The sequence below is a fragment of the Parus major genome, chromosome 4 (assembly GCF_001522545.3).
Source record: "Parus major isolate Abel chromosome 4, Parus_major1.1, whole genome shotgun sequence".
NCBI classification, from domain to species: Eukaryota; Metazoa; Chordata; class Aves; order Passeriformes; family Paridae; genus Parus; species Parus major.
Window position 1 is genome coordinate 60027809 of NC_031771.1, and position 6047 is coordinate 60033855.

A 6047-nucleotide genomic window follows, 5' to 3' on the forward strand; every position below is an offset into this window, starting at 1 on the left:
GCTTTCCTACAGCAAGTAGGGACTAATCACTTAACTGGAACTTGGTAACCAGTCCTAAGCCAGATTGATAAATGACAAATCAGTTAAGACAGGAGATGAATAGGAACATAAAATACTAATGGCCAACTCTAAGAACTGAATATTTAAGTAAATGTTTGGTGTACATATTACTGCCTCTCCTCTGCTTCTTTTAAGGCCCTAGCTACTATGATGAGGGATTTCACTCTCTGCTTTTTTAAAGCTGCATGTTATCCTTCAAATTAGAGGAAAGGTTTAAATATACAGTACAGGCACATGGGAGGAAAAGTAATAATAAATGCTTGCTTAAAATACCTTTGTCTTCTTCCTAGGGACCTCATTCGTGACCTTTGCATATCTGTGCAGTGCTTCTGCCAGAAACAATAGAATTGTAAAATTTCAGGGATTTTGTACTCCCTAAAAGAAGTTAGATAGTACTCAGCACAGCTACCAAATTTTAAGAAAAATTAAGACTGATACGTCACACAGTTGTTGCGCCCATATGAGCTCCAACAGAAATTCCATTTTCATATTTAGAGGAAAACATCTGGCATGAAAGATTTCCTGTTTGAAGAGCCCTTACAAGTGATTAAAGATATAAATCCAACTTTCTCCTAGCACTCATTTATTCAGCAAAGCTGAAGGGATAATGAAATAACAGTCTTGGTAAAACATGTTCAATAATTTTGCTATTTGGGGGTTGCTATATAGTCCCTGTGCTGAAACAATTAAGAATATAAAAGTTTGCGCAGTCCTTTGTGCATGCACGTACAAATTAACAAAGTTTAGTTGCAATGTCTACTACATCAAAGCAACAAAAACCAGTATCTGTTTACATAGACCACTCAAAGTTTTCATGAAATGATCTTGAATGTATGTGCAGGTACTAATTTTACTAAGTGCTTCATAAGAGAGTGAAAGTCTCTATAGGCACCTAAATCCACTTTGAGTAATGAGGAATAATCAGGAATTAACAAAGTCATCCTTAAGTGCTCACACATTACCATATATAGTAGCACCACCTACATAAATTAGTCAGTCAAAATAGAAAAGAACCCCAGATTCCTGTATTTCTTCCCTAAGATATCCAAGGAAGTGGTTTACCCTGACTGAAACAAATTTTGTATTTTTTAAGTCACAGCAGAGTGTTGCATTTAACTAATACCAAAATGTTTACCTTTTAAAAATGTAAGAATATAAAGCTAGCTTGAATTGGGAAGTTCCTTCTTTGCCAAGTTAACACTAGAAAAGCTGGGTTGGAATTAGAGACATATGCATTTTCTAGAAGACAGAACAGATCTTATGATTCAAATGTACCTACTGTTCCATTAGGATGGAAATGATTCCAATCATATATGATTAATGATGTACAGTTTGTCAGCTGATGCTATAACTTAGTAGAAAGAAAATAAAAATCCAGAAAGCTTTAACCACAACCAGCTGAACAGTGAGAATTTTCAAGCATTAAGAGGATGAAAACAAGTGTTCCCTGGACTCCTTTAAGTTTTATCTGTGGGTTTTCCAGAAAGAAATGATTGTAAGGAAGCAAAGGTGTACTTTCCCTACCTTAGGGCAGCTACAGACATGAAAGTTAATCCAACAGCAAAATTCAGTAAGCAGCTATTCCTAAATTTAGCTACACTTATTTATTTCACACCATCCATTTAGCTCAGTTCTTTACAGCTGTTTTAGGAGACAGACACAGAATGTCCACTTCCTGTGAAGTTAAGATTTGTCAGAAGTACTTTAGAAAAAGCCCTAGCTATACATTAGGTGTCCCTGAATTAACCTGGTTAAACCAGCCTGTGACTACAGCAAAAACACACAAGAGGAATCCTCCCAATAGGCATGCAAGCTGTTCCCTTCTCTGCACCTAAAATCAGAGTCTGCAGCCAGAAGTATTGCCAAGGTCTGATTTCTGAGTGATTGCAATTCCTCTCTGCACTGTACATCATCCTGAAGTATTTTTCTGCCAAAGATATTCAGATATGCATAATTACTGCAATAACACCACCTTGGAGGAGATAAGAACTTGGTCATTATAGGAAATGAGCTGGCACACAAACAAAATAAATATTTCAGTTATGCTGGTATGCTGAAATAGGGGGAGAACAACATTTAGGATTGTTTCCATAGGAATTAATGTCTCTGCATTCTGCCCTAACTATTGCCTTGCTTAAAATTAATCCCTTTTCTCAAGATAAATTGTTTTCAAATTCCTGCATGTGTGAGATGAAATCCAGATTCTCCAATTCCTTTTCTTTGGAAAGAAAAATTAAGAAATTCAACATAGAAGCATGTGGAGAAGAGACAAGATTGAAAAAATCTTCAAACAGATCTTGGAGAAATACTTCAGACACAATATTCCTCTTAAAAAGCATAGTGTAGAGAAATTCTGCTGTGTGCTCTAGTCTAGTCATCTAAAGCAAGCAAACCAGAGATACATATGCTTGTAATCTATAACATGATAAATAATTTCTTGAGTTTACAACCATACCCAGTGTAGTTATACTGATCAAAACTTCAGTGCCTTCAACTCTCTTCTCAACATATCACAAAAGGCATAACTCATTTAGTCCTTCCAGCATAAAGCAAGCAGTGTTAATAGGAGAGAGGTGTTGCTAATAAGAGTTAGCAACGGCTCACAAATTTTGGAGGAACAGACAGTGACACATGTACATGTGATAACAGTATAAGAAATACACATTTCCTTCAGTACTGTATTTACAGAAATGACTGAGCCTCACACTACCTTTGAGGTTGCCTTAAATCCCCCTGATTTCTACACTCTCCAACTCCCTTCCCAACATCCAACAGTCATTCCCAACTGAAACAAAGTTCCACTACAGTACAGGTTCCAAGGCAATTGTGAAAAAAATGTTATGAGGAAATGCCTTCATGGAGTAAGTTTACCTTAAAAAAAAATAAAAAGCCAGAAGAATGTTTAGCTACACAAGAGGGGAATAAACATCAAAGAGGTTCTTTTCTCCCTTCTATAAAAAAAAATAAATCTCTATTAGAATACAAAACACACTATGGAAGAATCATTGTATCGACTAATATTTTTAAATCTAAACAAAACCAACTTATTCTGGCTGATACCTGGTAGCTGCTGGGAGTCCTCATCATTCCTTACAGAGCTATTAATCAATGCTACTGAGAGTCTGAGCTTGTATGAACTTTCCTGCAAGGTCCAGTAGAAGGAGCAAACAAGATCCTAATCCTTCAGTAATACAAACTAAAAGTTGACAAATAATAGAGTTACTTACATCTGCAAGTACTTTTAAGATCAGGGCTTAAGCCAGAAATAATTAATGGATACAATGCCTGCAGGGCTGAACATTCCAAACAACTTATGAAATTGTTGGATAGCCTGACAAAAGCATAAGCTACCTATTGTCTAACATCCTATGCCAATCAGACTGGAAGATGCACCAACACAAAGTCAATGTTGTCAGGTTAAAACACACACTTCTATTCCTGCAATCTTGTAATGCAGAGCAATAAGTGCACCAGAAACCTGAGGGCTGTGGGGCAAAGAGCAACTCTGCAACCACGAGGTTTGAGTGTCAAAGGCACCTTTCCTACAGGTAAGATGACAAATATGTATGTGCCTTTTGGTCATCCATGTTTGTGTTTCAGTGGTGTAAAGAACAAGGTAACACTTCTTCAGGCATTTCCATTTCTACCTAACACTCATTACCAAAGTGGCTGCCATGCCCGGTTTTCTGTCAGAGGAGACTGCTTCACATCCACGTAAGAAATTGCAGAAGGAGGCTTTTCATGCCTCCCTATTCGGCATTTTTGTAGGCAAGCTAAATTTTCTAGCAATAATATTAGACTGGAAATCTGGTCTTCAAAGTACAAGGGGTTCACCCGCCTGCAGGAGTTTACAGATTCACAGTCAGCGGGTCAGATTTGCCTCAAACACTGGAATTCTCACTCAGACAGCCCTGCCCAAGGTTTCTGCAGGAACTTATCTTGGTGTGTTCATTCTTACTGCTTTGATCACTTCAAACCCTTTAACCCTTTCTAGAACTGTCATCTCTGCATCTCTCTCCTTTATAACTTTTTTTAAAAAGCTCTTTAGTTTCTGGACCTTTTAGCATGAAGTTGTCCTGCTTTGTGGAAAAGTTCACAGAAAGCTGAGAGAGTTTAAAACAAAAAAATTACAAACAGGAAGCAGTATTTAACCCACCACAAAGCTGACCCAGTACTGACTCCACAGTAATGGAATATTGGCAAGGGGTGTCTATTAATCAGCTCTCCTGCAAGGCAAGATGGCTCTAAAATACTGCAACAGGAAGGGAAAGAAATGTGTTTTGCCTAAAAGAAAAATAGCAAGTTAATTCTGCTTTTGTCTAAAGCGTGAAAGAGGTGCATGAAGGAAATAAACTGCAGAGACTTCAGCTCTACATTTCCTGTACAAATACAACCAAAAATAAACAGAAGAGGTGTATAATTATTCAGATCTAAATTTATTTCATAAACTGTGATGCACTACCCCTTAGAGCAGAGAAAAAGTGGAAAACTGCTTCTTGCAGTAACAAACATACTAGTTTAATGCAACTAATTGCCAAGAGGAAACTTCAATGCACAGACAGGCCAAACGCACACAAAACCAGGAGACTCAGGAACTTCTGCACCTGTAGTGAAGAATTTAGCACAAGGCTGGTTCGGTCCCACCACTGACCTGTACTTTGTCAGCATCAAGACTCCAGAAAATGGTCCTAGCAGACAGGCCCTCCCTGTAGGAGGGGAAACATTTATCCACCATCTCAATTCATTTGGGATAGCAGTATCCAATTTGCACTGGTCACTTGGGGATAAAAGCTGACAAATTAAATAAGCACATGCCAGGTGTCCTCGCTCTCCACTGCTCCCAGAGGCACAGCACGTAGTTTGCACATCACACCTGCGGACGGATGCGAAGTTCACATCTAGACTGGAACGACAGATGTGACCCAAGTAAAGAGGGGGCATGCAAGATTAAAGTAGATAGTAACACTAAAGAAAATGCTGCACAATGCATTTGTACCCTAAATTTCACTTCTGTGTTTCAACTCTAAAACATCTTGCCTCATCCTTTAACATATATATATATTATCACTGGAAACATGCTAGGAAATGATTCCTGATCCTCCTAACACAACACCAAAGCCACAGCTCAGCACAAGTGGGTAATACAGCTCTTTCATTCTTCCCTTTCCAAAGGAAAGCAACTACACCTTTTTCCAGCCCCCAGAAGAGCCTTGCCTTTCCCCACGGGCGGACTCAGACCGATGACTTCACTCCATCCCACCTCTCACCTGCAGGTGAGCAAAGCGGCACGGAACCGAAGGTGTCAGCCCATGGACCAGCAGACACCTGGAGTCTCCCGGCTGCTTCCCCCAGAGCCGCGGGAACCGCACCTTCCCCAGGGAGCCCGGCCGGCCGCTCCCGGGGCCGCCAGCCCCGCGGCTTTCCCCGCCCGGCACTGGGGCTCCGCGGGGGCCCGGCGCTTCCCGAGCCTCCCGTGACTCACCCGAGGAGTTTCCCGGCGCCCTCCGGCAGCGCCGCGGCGGGCAGAGGGCCGGGAGAGGCGGGCACAGGGGAGCCCTTCCCGCCAGCCCGCGGGGACAGGGGCTCGCCACTGCCGGCCCAGGGCTCTCAGCTCCGCCGCAGCCCGGCTCAGCTCCGCGGGCAGCCGGCACCGCCGGCCCAGGGCTCTCAGCTCCGCCGCAGCCCGGCTCAGCTCCGCGGACAGCCGCCACCGCCGCACCAGCCGCCCATCCCCGCCGTGGCCAGCGCGCCCCGCGCCCGCCCCTTCCTTCACCTGCCGGGGCCGGCCCGGCCTCCGCTCCCGCCTCCCGCCCCGCCGGCACCGCCTGTGGGAGCCGCCCCGGGGGGCTGCCCCGGGAACCGCCCGTGGGAGCCGCCGCCTGGAATTGTCCCTGGGAGCCGCCGCTGGGAATTGTCCCTGGGAGCCGCCGCTGGGAATTGTCCCTGGGAGCCGCCCCTGGAGCTGCGGGCGGGCGCAGAGCGCAGCC

At 43.3% G+C, this 6047-nt stretch overlaps 1 protein-coding gene across 1 annotated transcript in view; it reads right to left on the reverse strand.

The window, feature by feature from the left end:
- SH3BP2 (SH3 domain binding protein 2) overlaps positions 1-5763 on the reverse strand; it is a 36906-nt gene extending 31143 nt beyond the window's left edge. The window contains exon 1 of the mRNA XM_015625819.3: positions 5543-5763. The gene's annotated coding sequence lies outside the window, so the exon portion shown is untranslated. The remainder of the gene's footprint in view (positions 1-5542) is intronic.
- Positions 5764-6047: the final 284 nt, after the last annotated feature.